This window comes from Pinus tabuliformis, chromosome X (genome assembly GCF_031772625.1).
Source record: "Pinus tabuliformis cultivar Carrire ecotype Pingquan chromosome X, CPIR1, whole genome shotgun sequence".
Lineage (NCBI taxonomy): Eukaryota > Viridiplantae > Streptophyta > Pinopsida > Pinales > Pinaceae > Pinus > Pinus tabuliformis.
In genome coordinates, this window is record NC_142308.1 from 730,037,172 (window position 1) to 730,061,629 (window position 24,458).

Consider the following 24,458-nt stretch of genomic DNA (forward strand, 5'->3'; position numbering starts at 1 on the left):
TCCAGTGTTAGTCAAAAACAGACCTTGTTATAGGACTGTGATTGATGAAGGAACCTCAACGTGTATTATGTCGATCCAGTGTTGGAGATCGCTTGGTTTTCCTACACTTAATCAATCCCCAATGATTCTAAAGGCCTTTGATGGCCGTGGGTTCCATCCTTTTGGCATTCTACAGGATTTACCTATAGGGGTTGAAGGCAAAACTGTTAATCTAGATGTGGAGGTGGTTGATGTCCCTCTAGATTACAACCTTCTCTTGGGTCGTAGTTGGTCTTACGCTATGACAACTGTTGTTTCATCGGTCTTTCGGCTTATAAAGTTCCCTCATAATGGAAAGATCGTAACTATAGACCAGCTAACTTATTTTTCATCTGACCCAGCCTCTTCTGAAAGTATTCAGCATGTCGGCAAAACAACTACCTCTTATAAGGATGTTGGGGTAGGATTAGTTAAAGATTCTGGTTTACTAGGAACTTTTTCCTTTCCTCCTCCAAACGCATCGTCTTCTACTGCAACCATTCATATGATTTCGTCAAACACTATTGTTTATGATGATCCTTGGATTGTACCTTTTGAATCTGAGATAGATTCATTTGGTGATGTTATGCCTTTGAGTCCATATGAAATTGCGTATCAGGCTGTGCAGTCGTTTTCCGACCCTTCTTCAACCGAAATTGACTTAATGAATGTGGTCCATGAAGAATCACTTTCAACATCAAACTCAGATTCAACAACGTTTTCCGAACTTGTTCACACTGATGAGAAAATTCGTGAAATCCTGTGTGTTGATGATTTACCATGGGAGGATCTTCATCATAGATCTTCGTTTTTACCTGAGATTGATCGCTTTGAAAATTATTTTTCATCTATTTTTACGACTAATTATGTCAAGGAACCTCAGAATCCAATGAAAAATCCTGATTCTGAGTTAAATTTGGGAAAAATTTCTCGAACTTTTCCTATTGACATTTCGGTTAAGCCTGGAATTGTTGAAAACATTCATATAGGTGCCTCTTGTACGGAAGATGAAATTCAAACATATAAGGCCCTATCTCAAGAATTTCGTGACGTGTTTGCCTGGTCATATGAGGAAATGCTAGGAATTGACCTAGCAATTGTTGTTCATGAAATCAAAACTTACCCGGATGCTAAACCCATCCGGCAACGTTTGTGTCAGATCCACTCGCGAAAAGCTACTGCTATTAAGGCAGAAGTTGAAAAATTACTTAAAGCAAGTTTCATTTATCCAATTCTGTTAACGGATTGGGTATCGAATATTGTTCCTGTTAACAAAAAGTAAGGAACAATAAGAATATGTATCGATTATAGGGATATTAATCGAGCCTATCCAAAAGACAATTACCCAACTCCCTATATCGATCAAATCATTGATGATTGTGCCGGCAGTGAAATATTCTCCTTCATGGACGGTTTTTCCGGATACAATCAAATAAATATTCTACCTGCTGATCAACCAAAGACAGCTTTCATTTGTCCATGGGGGACATTTGCTTATTGCAAATTACCTTTTGAACTCAAGAACGCCGAGGCAACTTTTCAAAGAGCCATGTCTTACGCGTTTCATGACATCAAGCACATTGTGCAACCCTATCTCGATGATTTACCTGCTCATTCATTACATCGAGTCGATCATCTCATCCATTTACGAGCAATTTTTATGAGGTGTAGGCTTATCGAATTAGGTTGAATCCACACAAGTGTGTTTTCTGTATAGAAACGGGTCGGTTACTGGGGTTTGTTGTTTCGAAAGCCGGCATTCGCGTCGATCCCTCGAAGGTTGAAGCTATTGTCAAATTGCCTCCTCCTTCGAGTCTTCGCCAACTCCAAAGTTTGCAAGGGAAAGCAAACCTTTTACGTCGATTCATTCCTAACTACGTCGAGATCACAAAGGGTTTTACCCGGTTGTTGAAACAGAATACTCCGTTCTTTTGGGATGAGATAGCTGACAAATCTTTTGATGCACTAAAACACGCGTTGACCCATGCACCGTTATTGCATCCTCCCAAATACAACCAGGACTACTTCTTATATCTCGCCGCCTCGCATTCCACCACTGGAATGGTGTTAGTTTAGGAAGATGACTTCGGTAGTGAACATGTGATATATTACCTTAGTCGAACTTTGAATCCAACTGAGCTAAAATATTCACATGTGGAGAAATTGGCATTGGCAGCTGTTCAAGCTGTCCAACGTTTTCGTAATTACATTTTACTACGCAAAACTACAGTAATTTCTGATTTTGACCTACATTTTGACCAAACAATTGCTAGGGGGCAAGTACTCCAAACGGATTGTGATCTTGCAGGAGTTTGACTTAGAATTTGAAAAGTCTAAGTCATAGAAATCTTTAGTTTTTGCGGACTTGATGTGTGACTTCCCACGTGTTGACACTAAGACTGTGGCGGAGGAGCCCATTGCAGATGAATCCTTGTTTCTAATCAGCACTTTAGATCCATGGTATGGAGATATCATCGTTTATCTCCAAACCCAATCCTTTCGGCCAGAAATTTCAAGATCAGAACGTCGAAAAATACGATTCTAGTCCCAACAATTCAAAATTATTGGAGATACACTTTATCGTCGTGGGGCGAAATCTGTTTTCCAGCGTTGTTTAACTCATGAGGAAGCTGAAAGGGTTCTAAATGACTGTCACTCTGGAGCATGTCGCAGTCATATTTCTGGGTTTGCGACAGCCCAAAAGATATTGCGCGATGACTATTTCTGGCCGTCTTTGTTTAAAGATTGTATTAACGCGGTCCGAAAATTCCACAACTGCCAAATTTTTGATCGAAAGATGCGCACTCCACCTGCTCCTCTCCACCCTATAATTGTCGTCGGTCCTTTTCCAAAATGGGGTATCGATTTTATTACATGTAACCCTCACTCGGCGAGGGGGCATGCGTATATCATCCTTGCGGTAGATTATTTTACCAAGTGGGCCGAGGCGATGCCTACATTTGAGGCAGACGGCAAAACTGCTGCGATTTTCGTGTTCAATCATATAATTGCTAGGTTTGGTGTTCCACAAGCGATTATCACTGATCATGGGTGTCATTTTCAAAATATTATGATGACTGAACTTACAGACCAACTTGGCTTGCGTCACAATAGTTCAACTCCATATTATCCACAGGCTAATGGTCTGGTTGAAGCCATCAACAAAGTTCTAGTCATCATGATCCGACGAATCATTGGGATTCATAGGTTGAATTGGCATAACATGCTATTTTCAGCGCTTTGGGCGTATCGAACCTCAGTAAAAATGTCAACCGGTTTCACTCCTTTCCAACTAGTTTATGGTTTGGAAGCTGTGTTACCCATTGAATGCGAAATCCCGTCATTGCAAATGGCCATAGAATTACTTCCAGCCACTTCCGAAGAGGAAAAACGTTTGTTGTACTTGGCTCAGCTAGATGAGAATCGACGAGATGCTGCATTAGCAATCGAAACTCATGCCAAACGTATTAAAGCTCAGTATGATCGAAATGTTACCCATCGTAATTTTTCGGAAGGAAACCTAGTCTTACTGTATGATCAAGTAAATGATAAATTAGGCGCTGGAAAATTCGTACCCATGTGGCATGGTCCTTATGTTGTTAAGCGAAAGCTGGCAAAAGGGGCCTATGAATTGGTAGACTTTGACGGGGTCTCTTTAGGTAAACCCAAAAATGGTCTTTACCTGAAGAGGTATTATGCTTAAATCTGGGTGTGGAGATTTTTAGTTAGGTTAGTTTTCTTTCTAGCTGGTGTGTTTTAGATTAAAAAGTGTGCTTAGCTTAGAGAGTGTTTTTTGTCATTATTCCTGCTTATCTTGATTTTACTCTTGATATTGCAGATGTCGACGTCTCTCCAAACAGACATTGGTTTTGCTGATGGTGCTTGTCGTAATACACGGAACATTTCTTCCGCAGCTTGGGTCATCTATTCGCCCTCTGATGAGTTGGTATCTATGCATGGGGTAAGCCTCGGTCAAACAATGAATAAAATTGCAGAGTATAGTGCAGTGATTAAGTTATTATCTGAATCCATCTCATTTGGGATTCGGAGTTTGATAGTGAGGTTAGATTCTGAACTCATTGTATTACAACTTAATAGAGTATATGCCATTAGAAATCCAGTGTTATTGAGATTATTTTTGAGAGTTCGTCTCTTGGAACGTGAATTTGACTATATTGAATATCAGCATATTCCAAGATATTTAAATACATTAGCAGATGCAATTGCTTCTCGAATGTTAAGTAGACATTTGCAATAATCATACAAGTAAATTTAAAAACATTCCATAACATTTTTTGCAAGATAAGCCAGTAATAGTGATAGAGTATAGCATAGAAGTGTGTCAAATATACATCATCTTCGATCATAGGTTGAAAAACACCTTATGATCGGCAAAAATGATAGTACAAAAAGCAAAAAATGTCATATGTGTCTACAACATGCGATCATCCTATCACTAGTGATGATCACGATAAGAAACCACTGTACGGGCCACCCCTACAAAGGAACCTCCTGAAAGGTCCTGGGACCCCAATCACATAGCGTTGTAGCCTAAGAGGAATGTCATCTATGCTGGTCTCAGGAATGTCTGCTCTCAAACGCTCTAGATGACTCTCCAATTCGGCCAAGGTCTCTATAGATTTGTCCTGTGGGGCTGGTGCTGCTGCAGCTGGCTATTTCCTCTCATAGGGCTGGAGAGTGGCTGGTTGCCATGGACCTACATCTGAATTTGAAACTTTTACTATCAATTTTGGGACGATTTAAAAACAAAAAAAAAATTAAATTAGAAAATGTTGAAAATGATTTTACTTGAGTCATCCCATTGCTCTCCTGGTGGAAGAGCCATGTCTGAGTCACCACGATAATCTACCCCAGCATAAGGAAAGTCTTGAATAGCAAAAAATTGGTTCTCCAACCAATGAAAATACTTAGGAGTAAATCGAACGACTTTTGTTCCCTCCTCAGGATGACGAGCCATAACTGCAACCCAACGCATCAGTTTGGGCTCTCGGGGAAGTCTGGCTCCAACGGTAAGATGCTGTGGAACCAACATTGGGACCCTCTCTAGACCAAATCTCACAACTAAAGCACCATATCCAAAGGTATTCATTTGTCCATTCTTTTCTCTAGTCAGTTGGCCTTTCATATTAGCCAACACAACCTCGCACCAGTTGAAGATGGTGCCTTGAAAGCGGTCTACTGCCATCCGCATTTGGGAACCAATGGCCACATGTAGTGCTGCGCTTCCGCAGAGTCTGGTAACAGTAAACGCAATCACTTTGAGCTCAGGACGGGAGATGGTTTTTATATCAATCCCTTTGTCTCTAGTTTGGTCGGTAAGAACTCTAGCCGGAGGCTATCGACAGACTGGCCACCTGGCCTAGTCCCGAATAGAGTCAAATGTTCACCTCTCTTAGGCAAACCAGTCAAAAAGTAAATGTCTTCCAGCTCCATTTCGAGCTAGTGGTCACCAATAAAGAAGCACTGGTCCTGTATATTCCATCTATCTACCAGCCACTGCAAAAAGTCCACCTGGGCCCTCATGCCAGGTATGGTCCAGAATTTGTATAAAACGCATGCCTTCAATGCATCAATCGAAGGTTGATGATTAATCGCGGCGATATCCACATCCTCGTGCTCCCGTTCCCACCAATCAAGCATGCTGTATACCTTACATTCAATAAAAAGGCGGATTAGAATATCTAAAATCAAAATTTTTGGGTGCAATTTGAAAAATTTAGGTTTAAAAACCTTTGCTACGGGAACCGCACCCTCTGTGTTAGAGACAGTGCGTGGGTCTGCACTTTGCCTTCATGGCAAGTGAGGACCACTGACTTTTTCCCTTTTACGAAAAAGTTGGGGTCCGCAGGTTTCCTGTGCTGTGCCTGCGGACCCCTGCACGTGGGTTTTTAACCTAGAAATTTCCTAAAAAACAAAATAAAACCCTAAAAACAATTTTCAAACAGATGAAATGAAAGAGTATGATGATGTGGATTACCTAGAGGAGACGACGTTCGATTCCAACAGACGGATTTTCCGCAATATTCACGGGAAGTTTCTGACCAAAAGCTCTCTTTTCTCACTCTGAAGTCAAACGGTAAAAATGAATTTACAAAAGCCATTTTTATAAGCTTTTTTGAATAAATGAGTTTTCAATTTGTTTATTTTTCACTTTAAAGAGGTAACTTTTGAAGCATTTTATCCATTTTAAATAGGTATGAGTAATGTTTGAGTTTTTGTGCAGGATAACGGATTTTTCAGGCAAAATTGGTCATTTTCGACAAAAAACATTAGAGTCACCTTTAAGCTCTTTTCTGACTCCTAAAATATGAAAAGATTGCCGAGTTTTTCTTTTTAAGCTCGTTAAAACGGAACTAAAAAGACGGTCCACTTACAGCCCTTTTCTGACCATAAAAACATGAAAAGATTGCCGGATTTTTGTCGTTTCAAATTTGATATTGGTTACAAAACGACATGTCATTGGTCGCTTTTTTACTTTTTCGGATCAGAGGCACTAATTATAAAAAGTACTCCTTGGTCGTAATGATCAAGCGGTTCTCTCAAGTATTATTTTATACTTTTTCGGGCTTGGGAGACACAAATTTACGAAAAAGGATGGTTCGCTCCTAGGTGGTTCATGCATCCCAATACTAAAGGAGCTAATCCCTTGATGAGAGGAGTTTATCCTTTGAAGGAGGGCTTTATCCCTTTGAAGGTGGACCTAGTAACTTCCCTCCATTGCACTATAAATTAAGGCATTGGGTTGGTTGCTAGGGAGGTTAGAAGCTGAACATTTTTGAGGGTAAATGCTATTGGAATTGAGACTTCCTAGTTAAGCTTGAGAGGAGAGATTACATACCTTTTGGCTTCATTGGGAAGAGAGTGAAACTTGTCAAAGTAGAGGAGATTTTTGCTGGAGCCTGGGAGGAGCTTGTACAACATCAAGGCACCAAGGTTGTGTGCTTGTTTGTGTTTGCAGATTCTTTACAAGGGAGCTCATTTGGATCAATGGAGCGTGGCTTCCACAAACTTGCACTAGACCCGAGGTAGGCCTAAAACACTTGTTTGCCTTTATTTATAAATTGCATATTTAGAGAAAGATAGAATTTGTTTGGTTTGCTTGTCGCTAGATATCATTAGATACTAGGGAGGTCGGTCTTGTCCGCAAGAACGACTTATCCGGCCGACACTCCCTCTGAACAAGAAAGGAATTCAACTCAATCCCGACCCTAAACCTTTGGAATGTTCTGCATGCAACACTTCTCTCTAGTGTTGTTGCTCCAACAACTTCAGAAACAAAAAAACATCCAACCTGAATCAGAATGATGCCTCTCTCATCAAGTATCTGACTACTATTGCCTCTGTCAACTGAAAACTCTGCGCTTCTACTGACTCAGCCTTTCTGCACTATTGTCAATCCTTCTCTACACTCTTCAGTATCTGACTACTCTAGCCTCTTTCACTTTGATCTCTGATTGCATCAATCCCAGTGATTCCTCCCGCTACTATGTACTTTGGGCTCTTGTAGCAAGGTACGATCCATGAGATAAAACCTCTCAATGGACCCTGCCCAATTTCAGCCTTCATGGGACTATCACTTCACATCGCCCCACCTCACACCTGGAGGTATGGCTGCATGTGATCCCTCTGCTGACTCTAATTGTGGCTCCTCCACAATTGTCTGAGACTTATTCTGGGACTGCATGTTGAGAGGTAATGTACTCTCCCTCTCAACCACCAAGTCTCTAACATTTGCCTTGCTCCTCAAGGCTTTGCATGCATCTTGAACGTCAAGAGCATACATGTTCTTGACTCGTGAACCAATCTGTTTCACTTGTCTCGTGGTGATGTGTCTAAGGAAAACCTTTCCCTTACTGAAGACAACATCGTAGCCTTTGTCCTTCAACATCGTGACCGATACCAAGTTCTTCTTCAGTCTAGGCACATACTTCACATCTGTCAAGGTGATAGAAGCTCCATGCTCCTTCTGAAAAGAAACCATGCCCACTCCTGAAACACTAAAATTTTCATCATCACCCATCTCTATGTGAATCTTGAGGTATTTCTCCTCCAAGGTACCGAATAAAATTTTATTGCTGGTCATGTGGAATGAGGCTCCAATGTCAAGAAACCAACCACAACCCATCATCAATGACACCATGCATGCGATGAGGGTGAAGTCCATTTCGAACTGAGAGGCTAATGCCTCACCTTCCGATCCTTCCGAGGATCCCTTCTTGGACTTCTTTGATGGGCAATTAGTCGCATAATGACCCATCTCGTGACAATTAAAGCATCTCACTTTAGACTTGTCAACCTTCTTCCCTCCATGAGAAGAATTCGATTCGGAATGGGATGCCTTCCCCTTCCCTTTCCTTGCCTTACTTGCTAAGGCCAGATTTTCTTCATCATCATCCTTGGATGAAGAACCATCTTGTGTGCTCCTCTTGATCTCCTCCTGCATGAGATCCGACCACATTCGTTCCCAATCCGGAAGTTTCTCCCTTCCATTCATAGAGTCCTGGTAGCTATTCCAGCTCTTTGGAAGGCCAAGGAGAGCGAGGCTCACCATATCATCATTGGCAGTAGTTATTCCCACACTTCCAAGCTCATCTCTGCAAGTGGTGAGCTTGTTCAGATATGTGGAAATAGTATCGCTGTTCTCCATCTTGATTCTTCGAAGCTTATCCTTGAGCACCAATTTCCTCTGGTCGCTACTGTTCTGGTAGAGGTCCTTCAATGTCTTCCACATTGAATATGGAGTATCCTTCCCATGGAGACTCGAGACAATATGGTCTCGAACTCCCTCAAGGATGATTCGTCTCGCCCTTGCCACACACTTCTTCCATTCAACCAACTCTTGTGCATTAGTTGAACCTGGCTTTGGGATTTCTTGATCAATGAAATCATTCAAGCCTTTATCTTCTAATACAACCTCCATGCAACCTTTCCATTCTATGTAATTCGAGCTACCTTCCAAGGCATACTCGAGTCTCAAGCCATAGAATGTCATTGGCCAACCTTGAAGTATGATAAGAATTCGATTTGCACCTACAACCCTGAACTTCAAACTTCGAATTCTCTTCTTCTTATACTGTTCACAGCTCCGATAAACTCAGCTCTGATACCATGTAGAAATTTCCTGCAAATTCTCTACAAATCTACCTATGAGATCTATGTAGAAAATCTGACTGTAGATTAACTCGATAATGCATATACCAAAGCAAAATACTATAATCTACTTCTACTATCAAACTTGGGAAGCTTAAAGATCGATCTGAATCAGAACTGAACATATATAACCAGAAGAAGAAGAATCAATGCACATGAAACACATAAAATACTCAGGGGAAAGCCTCAGCTAAAAAACCCACTATTTGTATTATCAGACAAGGTGGAAATACATTATAATTATACAAAGCCTTAGCTTTCATAGCTAGCCAGCTCTTAGTACAATCCTCCTGGATGCTCACTGGCAATCAAAGCTTCTCACAAGCCTTCTCCTCTACCCTCCAAGCTCCTATTTCCTTGCGTTGTTCCTCTGGGATGATCTTCTCCAACCAAGTGGAAAACTAATGCCTCATACTGATCTCACACCCTGTATGAACTGCGCAATCCTCAAGGAACCTTACCTTGACTGCATGGATGAGTTTCCTTTATAGGAAAACACATGCAACTGATAGTAACCTGTTCTTGACATTTAGCTCAACTGGGTCTTTCTCAAAATAGGCATTCTGATGAGAGAATCTTTAGTTATCTGGAGTACACTTGTCGAGTGTATGCATGCATCAACTGACTGATAACTCACAATTAGTTCCTCAAACAATTTGGAACTAATTTAACTGGACTTAACTCAATAAACTAAGCTAACTAATTACAACTCAAATGTAACTCAATCTTATCTCCTTAATTAAGGGATAATCTCCCTAATTTAAGGGATAACCCTTGCATGACTTCGTAAAGACTTCTAACTTGAATTTCTACAACTAATTAATCCATAATGAATTAATTAATTATTTCCAAGTAGCTGGTGAGACTAAACTCGATTTTAATTCACAATTTTAATTCAAGGACAAATTAAAATTGGAATTTTTGGCTTCTATTTTTATCATTTCTTGTTGCTACTTTCAACAGATTGTTTTGCATTTGGGAACATCACAATCTCCTCATTATCAGTGTACTTGTCATCATTAAACAACAACATGGACCAAGCCTTCATCAACTCCCTTAATAAACTAGCAGCAACAATCAACAATTTTTTTTCCAAGGGGATACTTACTATGCTACAACAAGAGTAACCAAAATATGAACATGATTCAGGACACAAAATTTATGCACTTGGAATAGAATTGAGATGCACGGGGGTTGCAACAAAGGCCCTTCTCAAGCTGGAAAACCTTGCTTCACTCCTTTCTGAGGTGCATCAGCCATATGGTAAAAACTTAATTTGGGCTCTAAAACTAGCCATGCTTGCCCTCATACAACACAAATTTTTGGAACATCCTTGTATAGGAGTCAAAATTCCAGTTGTTGCTTGTCTTAGTAGTATCATGATGTTGACTGCACCTATACCTCCTTACAGTGATGACATTATGAGGAGAGTCTTCAGGCTGATAGTGGATACCTTTCATGATTTGGATAACAGTGAGGGCTCTACCTTTGGGAAGAGACTAGAGATCCTAGAAGTCATGTCCTTGGTTAGATATTATGACCTCATGTTTGAGCTAGGGTGCGACGGTTTGATTTTGCAGATGTTCTAATGCTTCTCCAGCATTAGGAAACATCATCCTGACACATTCATAACACAAATGCAATCCATTTTGTCTGCATGTATGGGAGGCCATGATGCCATTTGTAGGAGGTTGCAATGTAGATTGTTGGCCATTTGGAGGGAGGAATATTTGGTTTCACCTATTGCTTATGAGCTAGTTGGAAGGTTGGTTGAGAAGAACATTGGGTTGTTCAGGAGACAGTTGACTAGGGAGGAGCTGCTCAAGTTTGGGGGATCATGTAGTAGGAATGAACTGAGGAGGAAGGGACTTTGCTTTGTCTACAAAGAACCTTGGGGACCTGACCACTCATGCTTAAGAGATGCAAAGGAGCTAGCCGAGGGAGAGCAGGCTTGTCTTTTGGGATGAGGACTCTTCTTTGGATGAGTCTGTGGGGTCATATGAGGATGCCTCTGGGGAGCATGAGAAGTCATGTGGAGCTGTTGACAACAAGCCAGATTTATATTCTAGTGTGTATGGTGAGCAGTCAGTGGACCCTATGGGAGACATTCAGGATGATGGATCACCCGTGATGATTCAACAGGAGCAGTACATGGTGGAGCATGAGTCAACTTAGGAGGATGATATGCACATTATGCATGATGAGCCTTTTGAGGATAATCAGTTGGAGGTTCACGTTGAGCCCATGATAAAGGAGGATGAGTAGCCATCCTTGGGTCCAGCCATTGATGAGGAGTAGGAAAATGTACGAACAACTAGTAGGGTGATAGTATTAGTAGACACATGTCTTTAGGGGGTGCTGGAGTATGACAGGACAATTTTGCAGGATATTGGTGGACTTGAGGAGTGCGAAGTTTCCTATCAGACGATGGAGGTGGTAGTGCATCCATATTTGGGTCTACCCATTGATGAGGTGCAAATAGATGTAGTGGCAACCAACAAAGCTGCAACATTCTTAGGAAACAACCCTCTATGGGAGTACATAGATAAGGCTTGCAACACAACTTACCTGATTTTTCCCATTAGAGGGAAAGAGGCAGGATTTCTTGGACAATTTTTGATTGGCTGGGTAGAGCATCAGGAGTTGAGCATGGACTAATATCATCCTAGTAGACGCATTCCTTGCACATATTTCCATACATTAGATTTGCGGGAGATCATGAGTTGGTATCCTATTGATGGAGTATCATTCTTAGTTCGGGGCACAATACAACAAGAACCGTTAGATGAGAGGGTTATTGCATGTTCTAATGGGTAGTGGGTTGTGGATTGACAGTTCATCAGTATATCAATAGCATTATCCCAACATCAACAAAGTAGGGCTGACCTCGATCTATGTTAGAGGTTGGATTGGAGAGAGGTAATGAGTTGGTACACAGTCGATGGGGCAACATTCATAGTCAGAGCTATAGCCCAACATAAGCCATGGAGAATTGATGCTTGGTGGAATTGGGTTCTAGGAGGGTTTATTGATGACAGTTTCAGTCAAAGATTGGTCTGGGATCCGGGAATTGAGGGATCTGTTCTTAGTGGGTCGACATAGAGGCATAGCCTCACCCAGTGGTTTGTATGGGATTCAGGCATTGGGTCTCAACTGCATTGGGTCACTAGATTGGTCCACATGTTTGGATTGCTTGAGGGAAAGCAATCTTGGGGTGGGAGGACTTATAATGTTCCTTTTTCTCATGCTCCTCATGGCATGGTTAGGATGGACTTTCAGGGCTGTATGTTTACTTCATTTGTGGGCCCATGGGCTTCTCGAGGTGCTTCATGGGGTTTTGAGGAGTTTTTATGAGGTACGATGACATTCGCTTGGTATATTCCATCATCCGCACAGTTTTCCTTTCGTTCTGTTGCATTCCAACAACTTTCAAAAAACTGAGTTATTAATGGGCCCGACTCAATTAATTACGCTTAAGGTGGCATTTCGGGACGAATACTTGGCATAAAAACTTAGCATAATAGCTCCTTAGAACTAGAACGAGAAGATCTACAAGATGGGATGGCTAGAAGTGATTTTCGGTGGTTTGAGGAGGCATAATGACCAATTTACCATTTTCCCACATTAAAAAGAATATTTTAATTAATGGAAATGTTCTTAACGATTAAAATAATAATAAAATAGGATCTTCTAGAGGGGTCCATTAGATCTATAAAAGGAGGAGGAGGAGGCCATTAGAGGACATCTTGGATTTTGTTAGGGTCCAACCCTAACCCCCTTATTTATGTAATAGGATCGAGTCATAGTTATAGTTAAGTAAAGAGTCAATAAAGCCCATATTAATAATTGTAAGTGGTTAACCTGCATTTAATGAAGGGACCACAGTTAGTTGCAAATGGGCAATGGTATTAGATAGATGGTATTAATAAGAACCATGGTATTGCCCCATGGTATTGCATGTATGAATCATATATAAAGGATAGAGACTCCCCTCGAGGGGCATCGTGTCTTATTTTGTAATTGAGCTCAGCTCTATTGGAGGTTGCCCCCTCGAAGAGGCAAGTGAACATTGCTTTCTAAATAATAAAATACTTGCTGTTATTTCTCATTGTTCTATGTTCTGGGTATATTTCTTCGCATATTTGGTATTCTGGTATGGTATTGCAGGTTAAGAGCATAACAAGTGGTATTAGAGTGCTTTCCAGGCCTGGTGGGATCTCCAATTTTTAGCAATTTTTTTTTTGGCTAGAGACGTGTTCCGACGTCTTTAAACCACGGGATCTGTCGTTGAGCGCATAAACCTGCGGATTTGGGGAGGCATGCATGTAGGAAATACAAGAGGTGGTCATGTTTGCTGGACTCCCTTGTAACCCTTGTGGGTACCCCTTCGAGTAGTAGCGCATTAGACAGAACCACACACGGACTATCTTCCAAGTACCCTATGGGTATATCGGAAGCCCCCTAGCTCCCTTGAAACCTCGCCATAGATAAATCGTCGGCCGTCTTGCTGCTACAGTACACCGAGAACAACACTCGGGGAGATTACTCGCGCGTACGATAGGGTAGTCGAGTTGTATGACTAAGGGTACAGTTGATCCTCCTTGGTTAGTGCCCTGAAAGATTGGGCCGAGTACTACTGTCAGACCCTTATGTATATTGTGATCTGTAGCACCTGACACTCCTGGAGACCATAGTTCCCTTCTCTATCTCTGGATCATGCATCATCTTTGCCAGATCAGATCTCACAGGTGGGGTTTTGTCGCAGCAGTAGAAATCAGTTCCGTCATTCAGATCTATCAGATCAGCCATTCAGATCTATCAGATCCATTAGATCCGCCATCCAGATCTAGCAGTTTGGGCTCTGTAGCCATCGCAATAATCAGATCTGCCATTCACCTCTGACTAATTGTGTGGGTTCCTATACCAGGGCATGATTTTCGCAGGACTTTGGGTAGCATCGAATTTTCTGGGATTCGGCCACTGCAGTATTACTAAGCAAGGAGTAAAACTCCATTCGGAGTAAAAAAAAAAGAAAAAAAAAAGTCTGAGACCCCTCAGGACGCTTATTGGAGACTTAGCCCATAAGAATCAGGTCGACGAGTTGAGCAAGGTGGTACCATTCAATTGTTAGTGTCAAAAATTTTGGGCGGTCCCAAATTTCAAGTACATCAGATCGGTGCATGGTACAAACTAGAGCTCAAGCTATGGCCAATGAGAGGATTGACAACCTTGAATCAACATTGAAAGATGTACTGTTGCAGCTGAAGAACTTAAATGAAACACTCTCAAAGGGAAAGATGGAGGAACGCGTAGAGGAATATATTGGCAATGAAAACATTGAGGGCGAGTCTAGCCAGTCTCTTCACCTCTTTGGCACCCACCAACAATCCTAGCCACGACCACCCAAGCTGGACATGTATAAATTTGATGGCTCTCACCCGGCCACATGGATAGCACAAATGGAGCAATATTTCACACTGAATTACATCATGGATGATGCGACTCAGCTTAGTGTGGGTAGCATGTACTTGGACAATGAAAGATGGCAATGGTGGCAATGGCATCAATGTTGCTATGGAAGGCCCTTGACTTGGTAGACATTCAAAAAAGCTCTTACGGATTGCTTTGACCATGAATCTAATTTTTTGGGTCATCTCACTAAGCTCCGACAGACAGGAATAGTGAATGAATATATTATAGCCTTTGAAGCCTTAGCTTTCCGCACAGGAGGTCTACACGATGAGTTCTACGTGGAATGTTTTGTCAGTGGTCTCAAAGAAGCCATACAAGCCCACGTCTGACTGCAACACCCTATCTCATGGCTGCATGCTTGCAGGATAGCTCGTGAAGTAGAACGTGCATTAGCGGCCCAGTCCAATCGCCCAAATTTCATAGCCAAGGGTCGCCCCACCTAGGCTCAAAGCACTACCCAAACACTCAAGGTTCAAAAGGTGTCACCAGCAGAAATGGCGAAAAGAAGAAAGCAAAGATTATGTTACTACTGTGATGAGAAATACTCCCCCGAGCATAAATGCAAGGAGCCCAAATTATTTCAAATTGATGCCACTGATCACAGTTCATCGGAGGAAGCCCCACCACTTGAGGAACCAGAGGAGGAAGAAGAGGACAACCAACATGACAATGTACCTAAAGAACCAGTTATCTCGCTACATGCTTTAGCAGGGATTTCTTCTCCCTAAACTCTCAAAATCAGAGGTTTTATTAAGCATCGCCCAGTAGTAGTCTTGATTGATAGTGGCAGTACACATAACTTTATCCATCAAAGAGTTGCGGAAGCAGTGCATTGTTTTGTCCGAGTAGTTTCTAACTTCTAGGTCCAAATTGCTAATGGGGGGACAATGAAATGTGAAGGCCGCTGTGAAAATGTCAAACTTCAAATGGGGGATTATCAGTTAAAGACCCACATGTTTTCCATACACATGGGAGGGTGCGACATTGTCTTAGGTGCTGAATGGCTTCGCACACTTGGCCCAATCACAATGGATTTCCAGGAGTTATATATGAGCTTTAAGCAGAACAACCACACACATACCCTCCGCAGACTCCAGGCGGGAGCTCCCTCTATCATCAGCTCACATCGGATGGAAAAATTGTTAAAAAAGGGCCACCATGGAGTTATAGCCCAATTTAATGCCATCCAGGCCTTCGAATCCAATTCTCTTCATATTCATCCTGAGATGCAATAGATCTTAAACAACCATCTGCTAGTCTTTGACAAGCCTCATGAGCTTCCACCCTCGAGAGGGGAACATGATCATAGCATTACTTTGGTCCTAGGGGCCCAACCACCAAATGTGCACCCATATAGATATCTGTTTGCCCAAAAGAATGAAATTGAAAAAATCATCAAGGAACTCTTGGAAGCAGGCGTCATTCATCCTAGCATTAGTCCTTATTCATCGCCGATGGTCATGGTGCTCAAGAAAGATGGGGAATGGCGTATGTGTCCAGACTTCAGGGCCCTCAATAAGTTGACGGTCAAAGATAAATTTCCCATCTCGGTTGTCGATGATTTGCTGGATGAACTAAATGGGGCTCAATTCTTTACTAAGCTTGACCTTCGCTCGAGCTATCACCAAATTCGCATGAAAGAAGTAGACATTACAAAGACTACTTTCCAAACTCATGAAGGCCATTATGAGTTCCTGGTCATACCATTTGGTCTTTGTAATGCCCCATCCACTTTTCAGAGCCTTATGAACCACCTGCTCAAACCATATCTCAGAAAATTTTTCCTTGTTTTCTTTGATGACATCCTCATCTACAGTTGCACCTGGGCCACACATCTTCAGCATGTAGATCTGCTCTTGCAACTGCTTCACAAGCATAAATTATTTGTCAAGATGTCCAAGTGTTCTTTTGGCATGGAAGAAGTTGAGTATTTGGGCCACATTGTGGGGCGTGAAGGTGTCAGGGTGGACCCCAAAAAGATCCAGGCAATGCAGGATTGGCCTCAACTAAAGACCTTGAAGAGCTTGAGAGGATTTTTGGGTCTCACAGGCTACTATCGCAAATTTTTCCACAATTATGGTTGCATTGCTTGGCCCCTCACTCAAATACTCAAGAAAAATTCATTCCTCTGGAATGATGAAGCACAACAGGCCTTTATAGCTCTCAAACATGCCATGTGTTCCACTCCAGTCTTAGCACTACCCGACTTCACCAAATCTTTTGTGATTGAATGTGATGCTTCTGGTACGGGTATTGGGGCGGTCTTAATGCAGGAAGGTCGACCCTTAGCCTTCACGAGCCAACAACTAAGTGGGAAGAATTTGAGACAATCTACCTATGAGAAGGAGATGATGGCCATCTTACATGCAGTAGATACCTGGTGACCATACTTATTGGGGTGACATTTCCAAATCCGCACAGATCATCAAAGCCTTAAATATTTTTTGGAGCAATGCCTATCCTCGCCACAACAAAATAATTGGCTCACCAAAATGTTGGGATATAATTATGAGATAATTTACACGAAAGGGCGCGAAAATATTGTAGCAGATGCGTTATCCCGCCAATTTGAGGAGGAAAGTACCCTACTCGTAATTTCCCTTCCCATTCCAGAATGGATTGAAGAGGCTCACAAGGAATGGTTTTCACATCCCTGGCTCTCCCAACTCATTAATCAATTGCAGGCGGATCCAAATTCCACAGCAGGCTACTCGTGGCAGGATGAGATTCTTCGCTACAAGGACAGAGTCGTAATATCACCAACATGCACCTTCAAAAACCGCCTTTTGGCGGAGTTGCACTCATCTCCCATTGCAGGACATTCAGGCTTTCAGAAGATGTATGCTCGCAATCGAAGATCATTTTTTTGGACAGGCATGAAAAAGGAAATTCTTACTTTTGTAGTTGAATGCGATGTCTGTCAGCACCACAAAGGAGAAACAATCAAATCCCCAGGCACATTACAGCCATTGCCCATCCCGGCCTCAATCTGGACGGAGGTTTCTATGGATTTCATTACGGGTCTTCCAAAGTCAGGAAACAAGTCAGTCATCATGGTGGTTGTGGACAGACTTTCTAAGTATGCTCATTTTTGCGCCCTACCCCACCCTTTTACACCGACTTTGGTCGCTCAATCTTTCATGGATCAGATCTTCAAATTGCATGGCATGCCCACTTCCATTGTGTCTGATCGTGACCCGATCTTCACCAGTAACTTTTGGCAGGAACTCTTCCGGCTACAAGGTACCCAACTACAACTCAGTACTTCCTATCATCCACAAATTGATGGTCAAACTGAAGCAGTCAACAAATGTCTGGAGACCTACCTTAGGTGTTTCACTTCAAAAAAGCAACATCTCTGGGTACAGTGGTTACCTCTAGCCGAATGGTGGTATAACACCAACTATCATGCCACCACCAAAATGACTCAATATGAAGCAGTTTATGGTCAACTCCCTCCTTCCCCTACTTCTTATATCAAGGGATGCTCGAAAGTACAAGCAGTGGATCAACTCCTATAGAACCGCACAACCATGCTGGCCCACCTTAGAGAGAATCTTCATCAAGCCCAAACCCGCATGAAGCAACAGGCAGATCAACATCGCTTAGAATGCCAATTTCAAGAAGGGGATCAAGTATTTTTGAGGCTGCAACCATATAAACAAACATCACTCAAATACAAGGGTTGTCAGAAATTATCTCCAAAATTCTACAGACCGTATCAAGTACTTCAGTGCATTGGAGAAGTCGTCTACAAGCTAGCTTTGCCACCCACTGCAAAAATCCATCCAGTCTTCCATGTCTCATGCCTCAAGAAAGTGATTGGGAACCATTGCAGAATTCAAACCAGTTTACTTGAAGTGGATGAAGAAGGGTCAATCTGGCTCCAACCTGAACAAGTTCTTGACACACGAGAACGGCCCCTGCGTGGCCGCACGATCAAGGAAGTCCTCATCAAGTGGAAAGACACCTCTTCGGAAGATGCAACCTGGGAACTAGCTACTATCCTTCAGCAGTTTCCACAGCTTCAGCCTTGAGGACAAGGCTATTCTTATGGGGGAGGGCATGTTAGGGTCCAACCCTAACCCCCTTATTTATGTAATAGGATCAAGTCATAGTTATAGTTATGTAAAGAGTCAATAAAGCCCATATTAATAATTGTAAGTGGTTAACCCACATTTAATGAAGGGACCACAATTAGTTGCAAATGGGCCATGGTATTAGATAGATGGTATTAATAAGAACCATGGTATTGCCCCATGGTATTGCATGTATGAATTATATATAAAGGATAGAGACTCCCCTCGAGGGGCATCGTGTCTTATTTTGTAATTGAGCTCAGCTCTATTGGAGGTTGCCCCCTTGAAGAGGCAAGTGAACATTGCTTTCTGAATAATAAAATGCTTGCTGTTATTTCTCATTGTTCTATGTTCTGGGTATATTTCTTCACATATTTGATATTCTAGTATCGTATTGTAGGTTAAAAGCATAACAGATTTGAGCATTTTCTTGTATGAGAGGTTTGAGAACCTGGTTCTCTACTTCATTGTAGCCCTAGGACGGAAACCCTTGGGTGATTCAGTGAGATTGGGCGAGTACCCATCTCCCCTTGGTGAATTCATCCATAATTCACAAGAGAGTTTAGCAATTCAGTTCATGTTAGTTTGGTGGAGGGCCCATGCAGCAGTGGAGCATATTATCTTGGAGGCCAACTTCTCATCTCAACTATTTTGGGTGTATATCCATGTAACCCCAATTTATCTATTATAATAAAATTTGAGATCATTTTATGCTTGTCATGTTGTTGTGTTTCTAAACTCTATTGGGTATATTTTAAATGGAAATCTTCTTTTAATTGAATAAAATTTTGTGTAAAGCATTTGTGAGTTGAAATTCTAAAAACCTCTCAAATTTTCCCATTTGGGATATTACACCTACTAAAGTATATTGTGACATATATCTGCGATGTATTTGCTAGTGGTTATGATCTCTTTATTTATCACATTGATCCACTTTGTATTTCTTCATGGCCAAGTCCTAGAATTTGATGTCATGGCTACAAAGTGTATTGTTTTGGCGGCCATGTTCATTAATTCTTTGTGTTGAGCATGGGTATGCTCACCTAGAGGATGATCTATTTATGATTGAGACTTAGTTTTAGAGTTTCTCCAATGTGGTTCCTTGATCCCTTCTTCTTTGCATTTTGATACCTGATTGTAATGCATTTCAGGCATAAGTTTCTCTTTTGATCTCATGCATTAGGGGGCATATGCTATAACCCTATTTTCCACTCCACTATAGTGTAATAGACTCTAGTTCAACTTACCTCAGTTGTTGACAAGAATGCACCCCCTTTCACCCTTGTTTTAGCTCATATAGGTATTACAAGGAAGTTATTAGATGTTAAAGAATTGAAATTACATAATTGAATAATTTCTTATAATTTTTTTACCACAATTTCATAATTATGAAATAGTAATTATCTATAAGTGATAAAAAGTCATAATTGAGAAGCAAGTTCATATTGAGTTTGGAAAAGCTCATAATTGAGCATGAAACTTGTGCATAACTTGTAATTGTTTGGTTCACATGCCATCAAGCCTAACTCTCTTAGCCCTAAGTGTCTAGATACACCCTCCTAGTTCTAAGAATGACCTTCATAATGTAACACTCTCAGGGGTGGACGGGAGGAGAAAAGTAATCATAATACATTGTTATGTTGTAGAGATACCACTAGAATACGTTTTCTTCTGCTTCATGAATGAGCCTAGTTTGTAAGGGAGGACTAGAGACAAGTGATTAAAGGAGAGTACTCTACATTCAAAAGTGTACTTCTACTATTGTATTCTTATTTATATTGAATGACAATTTGGTTTCCCTCTTTACTTCATTTATGTTAACTTGCCTTCTTATAAAAGCAAAAACATTGTCTTTGTTCATTATGCAGGTGTGTAGGTGTTGGGATCAAGGAGTTGGAGTGCGATCTCTGAGTAGGAGTAGGAACATCAACTATCGTGGTGGGCCTCAACCTTCATCAACATGCATGGATTATAAGGTATGCCATCACCCTTTCTATTTCCATCCTATGAAAGGAAGAGATTGCAATATATCTAGGAAGCTTGAATGTCCATTGTCTCCATTGTCTAGCAGATCCTGAGGTGGGCTCTGTGTGACAACAATCCCTTTGTCTTGTGTATATTTTAGGAAAATACACCAAATAGATATTTTCTACTAACCGTCATATCCCCAACATCCACATATGATAGGAATGTTGACGAAATTTTAGATAGAAACTTGCTCGATGGTGCACAAAATAACCCTCCAAGGCTTGACGATGTTGTCACTAGGCTGCATAGCTATTAATCCTCCCCAAAAGTACATTTATTGTACTTTCAATCACATCCCATTGAATTTTAGATCCTACACTCAAAAATAGACTAGATCCCATCATTATCAATCCACCTCATCTTAGGACATATACTTGCATCCATGGTGGCCATTGAACCCTTCCATGGCCCTTCCTCCACGTAACTTAATTGAAATGACACCTAATATGTAAAGACCTATACATCATCGAAAGGGTTGGCAGAATAGTTGATGAGCTTATGAAAGGTCATCCGTTGCTAGCAACAATCTAATTATAAAACCATAGATTAACCATAGCTCATCCTCAATATGATTTCATTTGATTGATTATTTGCATCACTTATTCTTTCCTTTTATTTTCTTTATTTTGTTTCAAAAGGAATAATGCAAGGCATGATTCATCATAGTGACTAAGTGAAAATTTTGAGCTTGACAAGCAATTCATAAGTCAATCTAGACTGCTTATAATAGCATGCATATTATGGCATAATATAGAGTTTAGATTTTTTTTTGTAATTTATAATTTCCCATACCTTGATAACCTACATTCATATTTTATGATAATTATTTTCTTTTCTACTATAATAACTATCACAATATATGAATATTTATATAATTAATTAATTAATATATAAATATATATATGGATATATTTTAGGATTATTTTCAAGATTATCACTTCCACATATATATTTATATATGTGTTTCCTAAAAAAAATATAACAAAATCTTCTACCTTTCCGAAAAGTAACTTGACCATTGATGAATGATGATACCGGTTGGTAACTCGAACAAACAAAACTCAAATGAACTCAAACTTCAACCAGATTTACACATAAAATTGTAACTCATATCCACTCTTTACATTGACATTTAAGCGCCTTTGAATAGTCATTAGCAATTATAGTTATTTTGCCACGTCACTTCACATTAATCTAAAATCTAAAAAGGTGACATTTAATTACATGATGCGAAGAAACTCGAAATGGAGTATGAATTGAATTCTGTTTTCGTTGTCGATATTTAATTGATACAGTTTTACTAAGTTTAACTTGCATTGACTTAGATTAATATGTAATGCTAACATTAAACAAATCTAACACTGATGCACCATTGTGAAATGGGATTAAACAAATCTAATAATGATCAATCATTATGAAATCAGATTTGCCACGATGATAGCCAAATTGACTCAAATGACTTCCTTATTACAATTATTTTAAAGTGGATATCTTTATCTCACACGCTATACTTGTTCGTGTTTTTAAGTACTTTGTGAGTCGTGCCACATTTTGGATGCCACAAGACACAATGACCGATTAAGAGCATTTATTTTTTTCGGAACGAAAAAAGCGTTATATTCCGTCTTAAAAAAGTTGCATTTTTGTTTCATGACGAAGTTTCCAAAACAACTGCATATCAGAGATAGTAACAGGGGCATCCCTGTGAGCATGCAATCATTCAAATATTCATCTTTATAATCAGTCTATGTAGCTATCACGGCCAATAAAATATAGAAGATATTAGAAAGATTTAATGTACCAGAGAACGTTATATCAGACCATGTAAGGAATTTTGAAATGTTGCAACTAGTTATTAGGTCCATTAGATAATCAAAAAGAAAAAATATATCTGGGTGAGTAGTTTTTATCCTGGTAGTGGCAGCGCCTTGGCCTCCATGCAAGTGTCTCCCATCTTGATCTCAATGTGTAAGCCATCCAGTTTGTCTAGAATGCCTTTTTTGGAGAGACTGTCCAAATCTAGATTGAACTCCTTGCTAATATGTTGAATCGTGGAGTGATGGAGTGAATTCCAAAGTGATGTGATTTGTTGTAACTAGCCTTGAAGTGTGGGCTTGTATATGGGAGCTTGGCCGTGGACATAATCAAAGATGATTTTGGAGTCCCCGAATATGTGAATAGTAGGAATATCTAGGAAATTAGCAAACCAGAGTAGTCTCCATAATGCCATTGCTTCTGCCTTTGTATTAGTGCCTTTACCCGCACCATAGTGAACATGATATCCCTGCTCAGGTGAAAATATGATCAAAAAACCGCAACCACATGTGCTGCTTTGTGATGCACAGTCAAAAAACCCCACAGGGTATATGATCTCTGGGCCTGTTGTTATAGACATTTTTGTGCCTTACATCTATAAGCATGAAATGTCCATAATCTAAGGGATCCAAAGTCCCTAAACATGTTGTTCCTACCCCTAGAGGAACAAGGCTAACAAACCACAGCAATTCACAGAAGTTCTCCACCAGAAACTGCTCAAAAACAAGTCAATTCAGGATCAATTCAGAGGCTCCACTAGCTGTCTGCGCTGAAATGCAAAGTCTGCACTGGCTACCTGCACTGCAACGCAGGTAGAAGCACTACCAGGATGCGCTGAGCAGGAATTGACAAATGGTAAGTTCATTCAACGAGGTGTCAAGACCCTGGAAGCTTCCAGAATCTTCCTCAATGACACTTGCCTCAGTGAATTCGACTAGTGATGAGTAAGAGGTTCTCAATCTCCAAGTGGAAGCAAGAACCTCCAAGTGGAAGCAAGAACTGACAGAGGGAGATGACACTAGTCAGATCTCAAGCTGACTCATCCTTTCTCCAAACATCTATATATGGATCTCTCCTCCATGAGATCTAGAGGCGGGAATTTTGTTATTGCAAAGAATTGATGTTGGTTTGAGATTGGAATCATTGGGTGCTTAATGCTTTGAGGGAAGGTGAAGATAGGAATTTCATTTGCTGGGAAGGAGATGCTGGATTGGAGCCCTCTGGGTTGTATCTCTTCCTGAACCTTGTTATTCATCAATAAAGCTATCTTGGTTTCTCCTATATACTGGTGTATCTTTGATGTATGATTGCATTAGTATGTTTAGTTTATTTCTAATCCTGAACTAGTTATGAATATGAATCTATGTCTTTGTGTAGTGTTCTCTTCTTGTGATCTTGCAGAAACCTGTTGAAGCTGGACGAACGAGAAGGCAAGTAGCTGGGAACTCCCAAAGAGAAGAGAAACTGGATCGAGGGATAAACGGAAGACACTGGTTAGTCCATCCATCTCTCTTCATTCTTAATTCATAAAGGAAGAATACTAGAATAGCTGTCTCTGTTTGTTGCTAAGGCACTGTCACACCTTAGGTGGATAGGATCGTCCTGCATAGGCATTTTTCCCCACAACAAAATTGGCGACTCCGCTGGGGAGATCTGTTTAGTCATTTTATTTGTGTTTCTATCTTTGTTTGTTTCATAGACTTAACAGCAACAATCGAACTGCATCTGCTATTCTCAGATGCAAAGTAGACAGCTGCTGCTTTGATCCAATCACTGGATTTGTCTATGATCTGAACAATGGATTCACAAATGATTTGATGATCCTTTGTGATAGATCTTAGTCCTCCCTCAAAGCATCCCTTTGATTGTACCTTG